A 16,212-nucleotide genomic window follows, 5' to 3' on the forward strand; every position below is an offset into this window, starting at 1 on the left:
AGAAGCAGACCAGTGGGAGATTATATTAAGAGATTTATTGCAAGAAATTGGCTTATGTGATTGTGGAGGCTGGCTAGGCAAGTCTGAAATCTATAGGGCAGGCCATGAACTCTTGGGCACAGTATGAAACTGATGTCCACAGGCAGAATTTCTTCATCAGGGAAGTCTCAGCTTTGCTCTTAAGACATTTCAGCTGATAAGAGTCGGGTCTACCTGGATTATCTAGCATAATTGCCCTTATTTAAAGTCAATTTATTATGGGCTTTAATCATATCTACAAAATACCTTCACAGTTAATTGAATAACTGAGGACTGTAGTCTAGACAAGTGGACACATCAAAAGATCATCATAAGCACCATGGAAAAGGGTTACTATGAAAATGCAAAATGCTATCATTATTATGAAAAAAGTAGATTTTTTGTTTGTTTGTTTATTTTACTTCTCTAAGCTTCAACTTTCTCTGGAAAAAAAATGAGCAAATTGGATTTGACTGATTTTTTAAATTTGCTCAGTATCTATTTATTCATTCATTTGCCAGCAATACACTTTGCTAGCCATTTTCATTCATTTCATCAGCAAATCCTGTCAGTTCTGCCTTCAAAATATATTGGGACTCCTACTACTACTCTGTTTACTATTACTATCCTGCCCCAAGTTACTATCTAGATTTTTAGATTATTGTAATACAGCATCCTTAATTGGTCTCCTTGCTTCTCACCTGGTCCCCACTGTAATTTAATGTCCATATAGCACCTAGTGTAAGTCTTCTAAAACTCCAGATAGATCATATTACCCCTTTGGTTAAGCACTCCAAGCAATTCTTTTATCACTCAAAGTAAAAGCCCAAGTCCCTTTTTTGGCCCATGTGTGCCTACATGATCCTGAGCCCACAACTTCACTCTTGTCGCCCAACTCTTTCATCTGCCTTTGCTCCATCCCAGTATCCTAGGCCTCCTTGCTTTTGCTCCAGCATCCCAAAACTATTCCCATTGTAGGGTCTTTACACATACTGTTCTCTCTGGCCAGAATGAGGACTTTACTTTGTTTCCTCACTTCCTTCAAGTGTCAGCTTAATTTTCACCTTTTCATAGTGGACTTTCTTGGTCACCCCTTAATAAATAGCATCCTTTTGCAATATCATAATGCTCTGTCTCCTTTCCTGGTGGTATTCTTCCTTGCATCCACCACTTGATCTGCTTTGTTTCTTGCAGTACCTAGAACAGTGCCTGGGATGTAGTTGGCATTCAAAAACTATTTGTTGAGTGAATGTGAGATAGAAAGGTATCAACTTGTTGTGAGAGGCAGGAAAAAAACCTAAATCCTCCTATCTGAGCACTTTACAGTGCTTTTATGTTGAGAAAAATCCTTCTGTATATCAAATTTGGCAGGGAATTCTCTCTGTTTTTTTTCTCTTTTGAATGGTATTGTGATATCGTTTCTCCCATGACCACTCATTGAATGTGTTTCCATGGTTACAGTGTTATTTCTCATCAGAATCCTCTTGAGGAGACACCTGAATTTTGTATCCCAATAAGTTAAAATTCCCTTTGCATACTATGAAGATATAGGTGGACTTTCACAACTTCAGTTTCCTGTGTCATTCACCAAATTATTTGCAAAGGAGGGTAAAAGACATATTTAGGGTTCAATCCAGAGTTCTGAAAAATGGCACAACAGGAAACAGACAAACTGAGTTACCCACACGTTTGCTGATCAGCGAGAGTCCCAGTGAGATCAATCCAGTTTTGCCTTGCTTCTCACCAGTAGGGCCTTGGCGAACTCGTTATTATGCCCTTGTCTTTGTAACCAATCAAGCTGTGGATTCCTTAGGCTGTTTACTTTTTCTTTTCTATTCTGAGGATAGGAATAAAAGTACAAACAAGTATACCTCTAGAGCCTAATTTGTGAATTAACCCCAGAAAACAAATGAAGTATGGCTAATGTTTACATTCAGTGAGCACATGGGGATCTCGCTGTGTTAGTACATCACAGAGGAGCCAACCATACAATTTAGACAAGTTAGCATCTAAGCTCAATTTTTACATGGAGAGCTAGCATAGAGAACCTCTGAGAAGAGAGAAAAGTTTATTTTTACTTTGTCTTATTTTGCTTTTTAGTGTCTGTTTCATGTCCAACCCCAAGCTTTATAAAGATCTCAAAGTCAGTATCATTGTAATCACTGAAAAGCAAGTTAGATTTTTATTGTGATATCTACAAAATGCGGCAAGAGAAACTGCATTTTAAGACATAGAATAGCATGTTCTAACCCTATGCCTTGTTGGAGTTCTGTTTGCTAGCTTTTCCTCCATAGGCTAAATCTGTTTGTTCAAGCCTGTCCTCTGACCACATTCAAAAAAAAAATATTCAAAACTTATTATATCTCCCAGAGTACATGTTATCCTTGAAAGAATTAACTTAAATTCACTTATTCATTCAACAAACATTTGCTGAGCATATACTATGTACTCTGATAAGAATAAGAACTGGCCTCTGAGTTTAAGAAAATCAATATTGTGTGCACCCTCAAGCAGTGTAGGGAGATATGATACAATAAGCATATTATTGAGCAAGATGTGATAACTCCTGCAAATGAAATAAATGCATAAAGTCATAAAAGAGTTTCTGTTCCTTCTGGAAAACTCAGTTCCTCACTTCCTTGGTGAACAGCCTCATTGATTGTCCATCACTAAAATTTTTCCTCCACTACCCCTCTCAAACTGAAAAGGATTCAAAACACCACTCCAACCTGAGTTTTAAGATCTACCTTTTTGCAGATGTATTTTATGACTAAATTGCTCTGTCTGTCTGACATAGGTCATTAGTTTCTTGACTAAGATCTATGCCTTTTTCTCAGTCTATCCCTGCACTAAGTAGCTGCTATTTCACAAATAATAAATAAAAAATGGTGATGACTGCCTGAGTCTTCAAGATCTACTCACTGGCTTCTAAATCACATCTTTCATTTCTTTTGTTGGGGAATATGGCAAATACTTCTTAGAGCAACTGAAAAAGTTAGTTTGGCTGTTCTAACCAGCATTTTTAAAAAAGGCTGAATGAGAGTAAATGGAATCAATGATTAGATGAAGTGATTTCCTGGGACTGTAGAGATTGAGTATAAAGATATATGGCACTTTCTCTGGTCCCAAGAAAGGTACAGCTGTTTGGATTCCTATTAATCAATTAAGGATGAAAGGGAAATTCTGCCTAATAAAATGGACTGAGTCATAGACAATTGGCTCTGGAGCATGTCCCTTTCAGAATATGATTTGGGACCTACGTTTGCAATTCTTTCAGCCAAAATGGCCTCAGACTCCTGAGTTCCCCATAGGATCTCATCTAATGTAATTTCCTGAGATTGAAATACTACAGCTGAAAACACAACAGGTCACATGTGGCTTAGAAGCTTAGGTGGGCAGAACTGCACACGAGTCCCCTGAAGTAGGCAGGACAAGCATATGCATACACCTACCCTGCTCATCAGTTTTCTCTGACTTCATGTTGGCCTCAAAGTTATGGTTGTTCTGAAGTCATCAGTCTTGCTTACACCACTTCCGTACAAGGCTAGCCATGTGTGTATATAATAGCCATGGCTATTATAATGTTAATTTGTAGTAAAAAAGCCAACTATTTGGACTAACAGATGAAAATTTCAAGGTACTAGGAAAAACTTAAACAAATACCTAGTTGATTCTAAACTGCTGTTTGGCATCAAATAACCAAGAATTTAACTTTCTCACTAAATTTATCAGTTTTATTCAGTTAGTGAATCTCATTCTAACTAAACACTGATCTACTGGGACTCATTCTTCATCTGCCTTTTTTTTCTATGCTGAATATTTGACTATACTTGTCATCTAAACTCTGTAGACTTAAAACAAGCTTATATCCATACATTAACTCTCGTCCTTTGACCAAGTAGATACATAGATTAAACAGATAGACTTTTTAAATGACCTTATATTCTCTAAATTAAATCAGGTAACATTCAGATTTAATGTAATACAATGTTGATTATGAAGGTTTTAAAGCCATAACCCTATTATACATACTTCTAATTTGTGGAAATTGTACAAATGAAATTTAGATATATAGACCTTCAGTAATGATGACATGGAACTTTGTGCCTATAGATATGACAAGAAGGCATTTTGACTGCTGCCAATTCCAAGCTTGTTACATAGTATTTGAAACTGACACAGGAGAATACACTACAGATCTACGTATTCCTGAGGGTTCATTTTCCACTGTGATGGCACCAGCTGTATGGAACTTGCATGAGTCACAGGTTAAGCTAGAAATAGCAAGTGTCTGGAGGAGCAGTTCTCCTTAAAGTGAGGTGTGCTCCATGCTTGTGATGGAGCTTTAAAACAATGTTTTGGAATCATGCTGCTAGATTACTATGAGCCTAGTATATTTCAGGTCACAAAGTTTGTTCTAGGGCTGCCTCTGGGTTTTCCACAGGTAGTTTATGGACAATTGAAGATTCTCATTGGAATAGCACATCTGTTCCCAGGTGAAAAGAAAAACATGACAACCTCTCAGATGAAATGAGCCACTAGGTAACATTAAGAAGAATTCAGCTAATAGCTGCCATTTCAATAGAAGCAGCCCATCAGATAGATGAAATGGCTAAGGGCTTTATGATAATGGTTGCATTAAAAAAATCAGTCCCAAACAACAGATAGTTTTCTCTGTTCAGTTACATATTTATTCAGTCTGTGTTTGTGACATTTGGTTGAATTTATTTTGTTTGAGTTTGACCTAATCTGTTATAATTTCAGTAAAAGTGGTCTCTAACAAGGGTTAAAAAATTCTTTACAGGGGAATCTTGATCAAGTACTTTAAAAGATGCTGTGTTGAAACCGTCTCTACCATTTAGATCTTCAAATACTTGCCAAATTAAAAACAAAAGGGAACTGATTTTCATATGCTTTGCTGCTTCTTATTACCAGCGAAATTTTACCCTTTTTGTTCTCTGACCTAACAATAAGTCAAAAAAAAAAAAACAAAACAAAACAAAAATGTAATATGGACCAAAATTTAATAATGTACTAAACGTATACAGTTTATTATTTCCAAGGACCTGTACTGTTGTTACAGTGTTCTTAATAATGCCTGCAGCTGACCCTATCAAATAGTGCTGCACCTGCCAACATTTCCTTCCCAAACCAGCCATCCCCATGGCCTCCAGGCCTTCTCACAATTCCCAGGAAACCTGAGATGTAATTAAATCTTCTTATAACTCCCAGAAAGTTCACGGGGTTTATTCATTCATTCAACAAATATTTACTGAGCACGAAATACTGGCCCTACAGCACACTGAACAAAACATACAATCCCCCGCCCTCCCGGAGCATTCATTCTAGTGGGAATTTGGATGGAATCAGACTCCGCCAACTTCCCAGGAAAGACTGAAACCTGCAGAGGCCTGAACAGGATTCCCCACCAACTTCAAAAATCTCTAAAACAGCTGATCCAAACTCCAGCACAGATCCTAATTTTTTGGAGTTTGGAGACTCTGGGATGGGCCAGAGATTTGGAACTTTGTCTTCATGGGACCAGAAGTGTGGAGGACATAATATTTTTTTAACAATATAACATTTTTTATTGTTTTATAATCATTTTACAATATTGTGTCAAATTCCAGTGTAGAGCACGATTTTTCAGTTATACATGAACATATATATATTCATTGTCACCTTTTTTTTTCTGTGCGCTACCATAAGATCTTGTGTATATTTCCCTGTGCTATACAGTATAATCTTGTTTATCTATTCTACAATTTTGAAATCCCATCTATCCCTTCTCACCCTCCGCCCCCTTGGCAACCACAAGTTTGTATTCTATGTCTTTGAGTCTGTTTCTGTTTTGTATTTATGCTTTGTTTGTTTGTTTGTTTTAGATTCCACATATGAGCGATCTTATATGGTATTTTTCTTTCTCTTTCTGGCTTACTTCACTTAGAATGACATTCTGCAGGAGCATCCATGTTGCTGCAAATGGTGTCATGTTGTCAGTTTTTATGGCTGAGTAGTATTCCATTGTATAAATATACCACCTCTTCTTTATCCAGTCATCCGTTGATGGACATTTAGGCTGTCTCCATGTCTTGGCTATTGTAAATAGTGCTGCTATGAACATTGGGGTGCAGGTGTCATCCTGAAGTAGGGTTCCTTCTGGATATATGCCTAGGAGCAGGATTCCTGGGTCATACGGTAAGTCTATTCCTAGTCTTTTGAGGAATCTCCATACTGTTTTCCACAGTGGCTGCACCAAACTGCATTCCCACCAGCAGTGTAGGAGGGTTCCCCTTTCTACACAGCCTCTCCAGCATTTGTCATTTGTGGATTTTTGAATGATGGCCATTCTGACTGGTGTGAGGTGATACCTCATTGTAGTTTTGATTTGCATTTCTCTGATAATTAGTGATATTGAGCATTTTTTCATGTGCCTTTTGATCATTTGTATGTCTTCCTTGGAGAATTGCTTGTTTAGGTCTTTTGCCTATTTTTGGATTGGGTTGTTTGGTTGTTTCTTATTAAGTTGTATGAGCTGCTTATATATTCTGGAGATCAAGCCTTTGTCGGTTTCATTTGCAAAAATTTTTCCCATTCCGTAGGTTGTCTTTTTGTTTTACTTCTGGTTTCCTTTGCTGTGCAGAAGCTTGTAAGTTTCATTAGGTCCTATTTGTTTATTCTTGCTTTTATTTCTATTGCTTGAGTAGACTGTTCTAAGAGAGCATTTCTGAGATGTATGTCAGATAATGTTTTGCCTATATTTTCCTCTAGGAGGTTTATTGTATCTTGTCTTATGTTTAAGTCTTTGATCCATTTAGAGTTTATTTTTGTGTATGGTGTGAGGGAGTGTCCTAGCTTCATTGCTTTACATGCTGCTGTCCAGTTTCCCCAACACCATTTGCTGAAGAGACTATCTTTATTCCATTGCATATTCTTGCCTCCTTTGTCGAAGATTAGTTGACCAAAAGTTTGTGGGTTCATTTCTGGGCTCTCTATTCTGTTCCATTGGTCTATATGTCTGTTTTTGTACCAATATCATGCTGTCTTGATGACTGTAGCTCTATAGTATTGTCTGAAATCTGGGAGAGTTATTCCTCTGGCCTCTTTCTTTCTCTTCAGTAATGTTTTGGCAATTCTAGGTCTTTGATGGTTCCATATAAATTTTATTATGATTTGTTCTAGTTCTGTGAAATATGTCCTGGGTAATTTGATAGGGATTGCATTAAATCTGTAGATTGCCTTGGGCAGTATGACCATTTTAACAATATTGATTCTTCCAATCCAAGAGCATGGGGTATCTTTCCATTTTTAAAAGTCTTCTTTAATTTCCTTCATGAATGATTTATAGTTTTCTGTGTATGATTCTTTTACCTCCTTGGTTAGATTTATCTCTAGGTATTTTATTACTTTGGGTGCTATTTTAAAGGGGATTGTTTCCTTACTTTCTTTTTCTGTTGCTTCATCATTAGTGTAAAGAAATGCAACTGATTTTTGAACGTTAATCTTGTAACCTGCTACCTTGCTGAATTCTTTAATCAGCTCTAGTAGTTTTTGTGTGGACCTTTTATGGTCTTCTATATATAGTAACATGTCAGAGGATGTAATACAGTCTTCCACTGTTACTTAGGTGGTTTTAGTGAAGTGGACCCTCAGGGATATGTACGGTTGTCCATCTAAAATAAAACAAAAAGCAACAACAAGATTAAAACAAGCTTCATTAAATATATTACTTATGCTGATATGTTTCTTCTCTTTATTTTTATGTTTAATTTTATTTCTCTGCAAAGCAGACTGTCAAAGAATTTGAGATTTTAAAGAATTGTTTTTGATTTGCTTTTTTACAAATTCCTGGCAGTGATATAAAATATTAAGGCAAAATTTGTTTTTGTTTTGAATTTCCTAAATTTATTAGAACACTTGTCTCTATTAAAAATATGAGCATTAGGTATATTAAGAGAGATTTCGAAGGAGCTTGAGACAAAATTGTGAGTGATGTTGCCATATGGATGACAATAGCAAGACAGTGGCACTGGTATGAAAAGGTAAAAACAGTTGACTGACTTGTACAAACTTCTGTAATGATTCAGGGGTGGAAACAGCCACTATCTATATAGCCCCTGAAAAGTCTGGGAAATCTATGAAGACCACGTAAATACCTAGGACCTGGCAAGGATGTTTTGACCCACCAAAAATGTGGGCACACTGGGAAGAATTTTGTAAAGATTATTTGAGAGTGCCTAAGTTTTAAATTTACAGCCTTTGATCTACAACTTGAAATTTGCATTTTTATTAGAAAGAGATTTAAGTCCTGGATGAACTGTCCTTTACCACTTCTAAGTCTTCTCAGGTCTAAACCTAAGGTCCAGAGTGCACATCAACTGTTGTCATTGACACTGAAGTGAGATAGTGGCTTTGCAAAGAACCTGTCTTTATTTATCTGACCATATGACACAGAGCCACCTCAAGTCTCTTTTCTGCTCAGTCTTTCCTCTATTAATGTCTCCTGATTGGAGGCCTCGAGCACAGCTGTTATTGTGTTGGTGCAAGGAGTCTATCCATAATGACCTTCTGTACGGCCAGGAAGCTGTGTGCCTGTGAGCACCCAGTTATATCGCAGGCTAGACAGCACCTTCTGTTGGCTCTGGTGAATGAGCCAGGAAGCACAATGATAAATCTCTATGATTAATCTTGATTGTTGGACAGGAGCACAAGAGACCCCTAACCCCAGCCCAACTTTCTTTTTCATTAGCCCCCTGATACTATCTCCTGAATAACATCAAAAGTAAACAGCTTTTAAATACTGCACAAGTTTCCAATACTAAAAGCTGATAAAGTTTATTGTACTTATAAAATAAATAGAAGGAAATGCTTTCAGTTTCCTAGTCACAGGTCTCTGGGGAGATTCCAGGTATAATTTATTGCTTCAATTTTAAGATTATAGTGTCCTTTCATACACACTCTCTCTTCTTTTGCTGTCTCTTTTTTCTCTTCAGTATTTTATGTCTCAAGCACAACACATAAGTGAGCAGGCACAGACAATGTCAAAGCTTCTGTCACATACTCTTATTTTTGTCACAAGGCCTTAGTTACCTCTTTAAAGATAATCCTCTCATAAGTTTACATTTTTTCTCTATTTATGTTTCTATTCTTTTCTTTAGTTAACATATAGACTGTTCTTTCATTATACCTAAGCTGCTTCTAATTCCATGTTTGTATTCTGGAACCACCACCTATGGAGCCATGCCCTCATGAATGTATGAGATTAACATATGGCTGGTGATCTGCAACTGAAAATATAAAATGTCCACTTCCAATAGTGTTCACCCAGATTTTGTAATTGTTTTATATGGAAGAAAATCTTCTGTGTATTTGATGATTAGACTCTGAGTTTTAAATGCTCAAAAAAGGGTGCTTAGATAAACTTCTGGTCCCATAGATGCTCTACTTACTGATTAACCAATGTTGTTCACAGGTTCTGGAAACCTGGTCTTTCCCTGGATGTAAAAATGGCAGTGACTGTGGAGAATATCTGGTATGATAATCTCCTTTCCTTCACACCACTCTTGGTTTCATTATTTATGAGGTGCTGCATTTTGAAAACACATTTGAACTTGAATTATCACCCTATATATATGGAATTAAAGTGCATTTAACCTTTCCTTAGCTAATTGCACTGTATTCCACGCAGTATCCTGCAAGGCAGAGGTAGCAAGCAGCAACATCTTAGGTTCAGGGTGAGATGAGAGAGAAAATTGTTGTGTTCCTTTATTTATCATAAAGATCAACTGAAAAGGCGGCCATCTGAGAACAATGGGTAAAGCCTTCAGAAGGCCAGAGCTTTGCCAAATGTGGCTTGTAAAATGTAGAAGTGTCTTTACCCATGCCTTTTACAAGATGGTTATTTATATTCACATATGGAAAGGCATGGTGTAAGATAAAAAGTACTATTTTAGAGTGTTTATGAAGTGCCTTGTTAATTACTATTTTAAAATAGTAATACTTGACATTTATTGGGGCTTATGATGTGCCAGAAGTTGAGACATATACGTATTTTTTTCTTTAAATGTCATAGGAAAACTAAGGAAAAGACTATTGTCCCAAATTTACAGAAGAAAAGTGGGGTTTAAATAGGTGAAGTAACTCACTCAGGGTCACGTAGGTTGTAGATGGTGGAGCCAGGTTTAAAACCCAGCTCTGATTGACCCCAAATCTCTACTTTAACCAAATGTACTTTTAAAAGCCTTTTTTTGAGTCACTATGTAGTCTCCTCCAAGGTAACTATTTTTTAAGATATTATGGAAATATTTGAAACTTGTTTAATTTTTTTGGGGGGGTTGTTTCAGTAAGAGAAATCTGGATAACACCTTGCTATGTTTGATCTTTTATTAAAAAGACATTATACTCTTGCAGCAGAGTAGAGATGAAATAAGTAAGAGAAATATTAATAACCAAAACATTATATATTGACTTCATGTTAGCCTGCAAAATTTAATTTTTATTTCTAAAACTTTAGAAATATTTTTTCCTATTAACTTTAGTTGTGGAAAAATTCTCTGCAACCCATTCTGAAATACTTCATTAATCTTATCTTATCCGGGGTGTAACTCTGCTCAATAATGTTCTTCGAGATGTCTCAATTTGAGTAAGAAATAAAATGCTTTGTTTAAACCATTGGTCTTAAACAGCATTGATGAGCAGTATAAATATTGTAATTCTTAATAAATTACCAAAATTCTAAACTAGGCACTTAAAGATTTGTGCAGTTGAGTCTAAATCCACTTGTTTTGTTGTTGTTGTTTGTTTTAGTTTGGTTTTGTTTTACCACACAGAATTGTTCTTCAGCTGAACTGGTAGTTTTCTGTGTTTTCTTCCATTCGGAATGCCTTTTCTCCTGTTACCCCCTTCCAGTCTTCACATCTTTTTTGTACTCATTTGACTCTCCTTATATAGAACCATTTTGTTTTACAGTTACTTGTTTACTAATTTTCTCCTAGTGAACATCTGCAGGTCAGAACTAGGTTTGCTCCTTTTTTCTTCCCAAGAATGTTTTAATCAATTAAAATTTTTTTTTGACTATATGTCATTTAGTTCTCAAACCAGACTTTATTTTTAATAACAGTTTTAGATTTACAGAAAAATTGAGAAGACAGTACAGAGAGTTCCTATATACCTGACATTCAGTTTCCCCTAATAACATCTTACTTTAGTTTGGTACATTGGCCACAATTAATGAACCGGTACTGATATGTTAGTATTAACTAAAGTCCATAGTGTATCTAGATTTCCTTAGTTTTTATCAAATGTTTCTTTCTATTCCAGGATCTCATAATGATACCATATCACAGTTTTCATGTCTCATTAGGCTACTATTGGCTATGACAGTTTCTCAGAATTTCCTTGTTCTTGATGACCTTGACAGTTTTGAAGAGTACTAGTCAAGTATTTTATAGGACCCCACTCTACTGGAATTTGTCTGTTTTTCTGATGCTTAGACTGTGGTTATGGCTTTTGGGGGGAGGAAAACCTCAAAGACAGAGTGCCATTTTCATCATATCATATTAAGGGCACATGATATCATATTGATATGACCTTGTTCATTTAGCTATAGTATTGTTTTTCAGGCTTTTCCACTGTAAACCATCACCCGTTCTCCCCCTTTCCCAATTTGTACTGTGTGCAGCCCACACTTAGGGAGTAGGGATTTGTGGACCCTCCTTGAGGGCAGATTATCTACATACACTATTTGGAATTCTTTTGCAGGAGAGATTTGTCTCATCTCTCCATTTATTAATGTATTCAATCATTTATTTATATCAGTATGGACTTATGTAATTTATGTTATATTTTGTGCTATAGTCCAAAAGCACTTTATTTATTTTCTCAAATTGTTTCAGTTTTAGCCATTAGGGGTTCTTTCAGTTGGCGCCTATGTCTCTTCAATCTGTGGGCTGGGATGGGAACCCATCCCATCAATTTACGGTTTTGTTGTTGTTGTTGTTGTTGTTGTTTGTTTGTTTGTTTTTTGAGCACTTCCTTACTTCCTGGTACTATAAGATGCTCCAGGTGCATCTTGTACATTTCCTGCCTCAGTACCAGAATCAGCTATTTCTCCAAGGAGGCTCATTTTCTTCTTGTGGGAAAATGATATTGGAATCCAAGATCTGGGTGCTAAATATGCTCATTTTTACTGTTATGTCATTGTTTCTAGATCCTGTCTGCTGACATAGCAAAGAAATATATGTCTATATCTTAATTTTTTTTCTTTTTTTTCCTTTTTTCTTCCTTTTTTTCCTCTATATGTCTGTATCTTAACTCATGTATATATATTTATCTACAAATATTTCTATATGTAATCATCTGTACCTTTATTAAGCTAAACATGGGTCATACTGATGTCTCCAACTTTAATCCATTACCACGTGGATTATTCTAGCCTCATCCTCTTGTTTACCTATAACCTTCCACTCTAACGATGAGAAACTTGGTTCCCACCAACCACCATCCACCTACTTAATTGTTCGATTCCAGTGTACATGTACAGTGATTTCAGAATTGTTAACTGATCCTGCCATGTAGCACAACTTTATCAACCAAAGTACAGTGCTTATGTGCAGTTCCTTTACCTCTGGTCTTATAGCCTCCACTCATTTTCAGCATTGCTTAGATCAACATTTTTCCATACACCTATTCAGTAAGCTTCTTTTATACTTTTATAAAACAGGCCCATTTGTCAAAATCTGCATTCCTTTATGAGATTTTCTGTACTTCTAAATTATTTTTTTAATTTCTATACATTAATGTTCATTCTTTGTGCTGTAAAGTTCTATAGGTTTTGAAAAGAAAGACATAATGTCTAGTATCATGTAGAATAGTTTCACTGCCATAGAAATCCCCTATGCTTCACGTATTCAACCCTTGACCCCTTTACTCAAATGCCTAGCAACCACTGATGTTTCTACTTTCTCTATAGTTTTGCCTTTTCCAGAATGTTATATAATTGGAATCACATGTAGCTTTTTCAGAGTGGCTGTCTTCACTTAGCCATTTACATTTAAGATTCCCCCATGTCTTTTCATTGTTTGATAGGTAATTTCTTTTTATTCCTGAATAATATTCTATTTTATGAATAGAATAGTTTGTGTATCCATTCACCCATTGAAGGACATCTTGGTTACTTCTGGTTTTTGGATATTACGAATAAAGCTGCTATAAACATTTGCATGCTGGTTTTTTGTGTGAGCATAAGTTTTCAAATGAGGGTAAATGCCTTGGAGTGTGATTGTTGAATCATATGGTAGGACTACATTAGCTTCATAAAAAACTGCCAAACTGTCTTCTGAAGTAGCTGTACCATTTTGCATTCCTACCAGCAAGGAATGAGAGTTCCTGTTGCTTCAAATCGTCACCAACATTTAGTGTTGTCAGTGTTTTGGATTTTAGCCATTTTAGCAGGTGTGTAATGGTATCTTATTGTTGATTTGATTTGCAATTCCCTGATGACATATAATGTTGAGTATCTTTTTATATGCTTATTTGCCATCTGTATACCTTATTTGGTAAGGTGCCTATTCAGATCTTTCGCCCATTTTTAAATTGGGTTGTTTGTTTTCTAATTGCTGAATTTTAAGAATTCTTTTTATATTTTGGATACAAGATCTTTACTAGATATGTGTTTTGTGAACATTTTCTTCCAGTCTGTGGCTTACCTTTTCATTCTCTCAACAGTGTCTTTCACAGAGTAGAAATTTTTTAATTTCAATAAAGTCAAGCTTATTATTTTTTTCTTTAACGAATCCTACTTTTGTTGTTGTATCTAAAAACTTATCATCAAGTCTGATGTCACCTAGATTTTCTCTTATGTGTTCTTCTAGAAATTTTATAGTTCTAAATATTACATTTAAGTGTATGACCCATTTTGAGTTAACTTTTTATGAAAGTGTAAGTTCTGTGTCTAATTTTTTTTTAAATAAACATCTAATTGTTCAGTGCCACTTGTTGAATAGACTTTTCCTGCTCCATTAAATTGCCTTTCTGCCTTTGTCAAAGATCAGTTGATGATATTTGTAGGTGTCTGTTTCTGGGCTTTCTATTCTGATCCATTTGTCAGTGTACCCATTCTTTTAACAATACCACACTGCATTGATTACTGTAGTTTAACAATAAGTCTGTAGATCTCGAAGTTGGATGTCAATCTTCCAGTGTTGTTCTTCTTCAATATTATATTGGCTATTTGGGGTCTTTTGCTTTTCCATATACATTTTAGAATCACTTTACAGATATTTACAAAGGAGCTTGTTGTGATTTTGAATAGAACTGCATTGAATTTATAGAGGAGTTGAGAAGATTTGGCATCTTAACAATATTGAATTTTTCAATTCATAAATATGGTACAGCTCTCTGTTTAGATCTTTTTTGATTTCTTTCATCAGATCTGTAGTTTCCCACATACAGATCCTGTACGTATATCATTAGATTTATACCTAAGAATTTCAATGTTTGTTGCTAATTTAAATGGCATTGTGTTCTTAATTTCAAATTACAATTATTCACTGCTAGTATAAAGGAAAACACTTGACCTCTGTATATTAAACTTGTATCCTGACAGATTGCTATAATCACCTATTAGTTCCAGGTTTTGTTTTTTTTTTTTTTTTTTCCTTCTTTCAACTCCGAGATTTTCTACATAGACAACTGTGCCTTCTGGGAACAATGATATTTTTATTCCTTCTTTTTTAATCTGTATACTTTTTTTCCTTTGTATTGTCTAAATGGACTGGCTAGAACTTCTAGTACAATGTTGAATAGGACTGGTGAGAGGGGACATCCTTACCTTTTCCCAATCAGAGGGAAATTCTCCAGTTTCTTACCATTAACTATAATGTTACTTGCAGGCTTTGAGTAGATATTCTTTATCAAGTTGAGGAAGTTCCTCTCTATTCCTAGTGTACTGAGAGTTTTTATGATAAATGGGCTTTAGATTTTGTCAAATAGTTTTTCTTTAAAATTGATGTAATCACATGGTTCCTTTAGCATGTTGATTTGGTAGAGTACAGTAACTGATTTTTCAAATGCTGAACCAGTGTTTTATAAGTAGAGTAAATTCCTCCTGGGTTGTGGTTTTCAAATCCTTTTTATACATTGTTGGAATTGCTTTGCTAATATTTGGTTGAGAATTTTTGCATCTATTTTGGTCTATAGTTTTCCACTCTTATTATGTCTTTATCTGGTTTGGGTGTTAGGGTAATGCTGGCCTTGTAGAATGCAATAGAAAGTGCTCTCTGCTACTGATTTCTGGAAGAGATTGTAAAGAATTGCTGTCATTTCTTCCTTCAACAGTCTGTACCATCTGGGCCTGGTGCTCTGTTTAGGAAGACTATTAGTTATTGATTTAATATATTGAATTAATAAATATAGTCTGGCTTGGATTATCTATTTTGTTTTTTTTAATTTTTCATAGTTTGTAACCTTCAAGGAATTGGTCCATTTCATCTAAGTTATCAAATGTGTGATTACACAGTTGTTCATAGTATTCCATTTTCATCCTTTTAATGTCCATGTGTCAGTAGTAATGAAAATATCTTTTATTTCTGATACTGATAATCTGTGTCTTTTATCTTTTTTTCCTGGTTAGCATAACTAGCAGTTCATCAATTTAATGCTATTTTCAAAGAACCAGCTTTTATTTTGTTGATTTTGTCTACTGTTTTCCTGTTTTCAACTTTATTGATTTCAGCTCTAATTTAAAATTTTTTCTTCTTCTTCCTGTCTTTGGCTTAAAATTCACTTCTTTTTTTAGTTTCCTAAGGTGAAAGCCTGGACTACTAATTTGTGATCTTCTTTTCAAATGTAAGATTTAATGCTATAAATTTCCCTTTATATACTGCTTATACTCCATTCCACACATTTCAATAAGTTATATTTTCATTAAATTAAAAATATATTTTTAAATTTCCCTTGAGATTTCTTCTTTGACCTATATGTTATTTAGCAGTGTGTTGTTTAATCTCCAAATATTTGAGGATTTTCTAGATATCCTTCTGTTATTGATTTCTCTGTTAATTCAGTTGAGATATGAGAATATATTTTGCATGATTTCTAGGTTTTTAGATTTGTCAAGGTGTGTTTTATGGCCCCAGATGTGCTCTATCTTGGTGAATTTTCCATATGAGCTTAAGGAGAATATGTATTCTGATG

General features: G+C 35.2%; 1 long non-coding RNA gene across 6 annotated transcripts in view; it reads left to right on the forward strand.

The window, feature by feature from the left end:
* Positions 1 to 16,212, forward strand: part of LOC105081582 (uncharacterized) — a 337,276-nt gene that overhangs the window by 216,044 nt on the left and 105,020 nt on the right. The window contains exon 4 of one of the 6 annotated variants that reach the window (XR_012507072.1): positions 9,491 to 9,550. The exons of the other annotated variants lie outside the window; for them this stretch is intronic. This is a non-coding gene — a long non-coding RNA (uncharacterized LOC105081582). The remainder of the gene's footprint in view (positions 1 to 9,490; positions 9,551 to 16,212) is intronic. 6 annotated transcript variants of the gene reach the window in all.

The sequence above is a fragment of the Camelus bactrianus genome, chromosome 1 (assembly GCF_048773025.1).
Source record: "Camelus bactrianus isolate YW-2024 breed Bactrian camel chromosome 1, ASM4877302v1, whole genome shotgun sequence".
Classification (NCBI taxonomy): Eukaryota; Metazoa; Chordata; class Mammalia; order Artiodactyla; family Camelidae; genus Camelus; species Camelus bactrianus.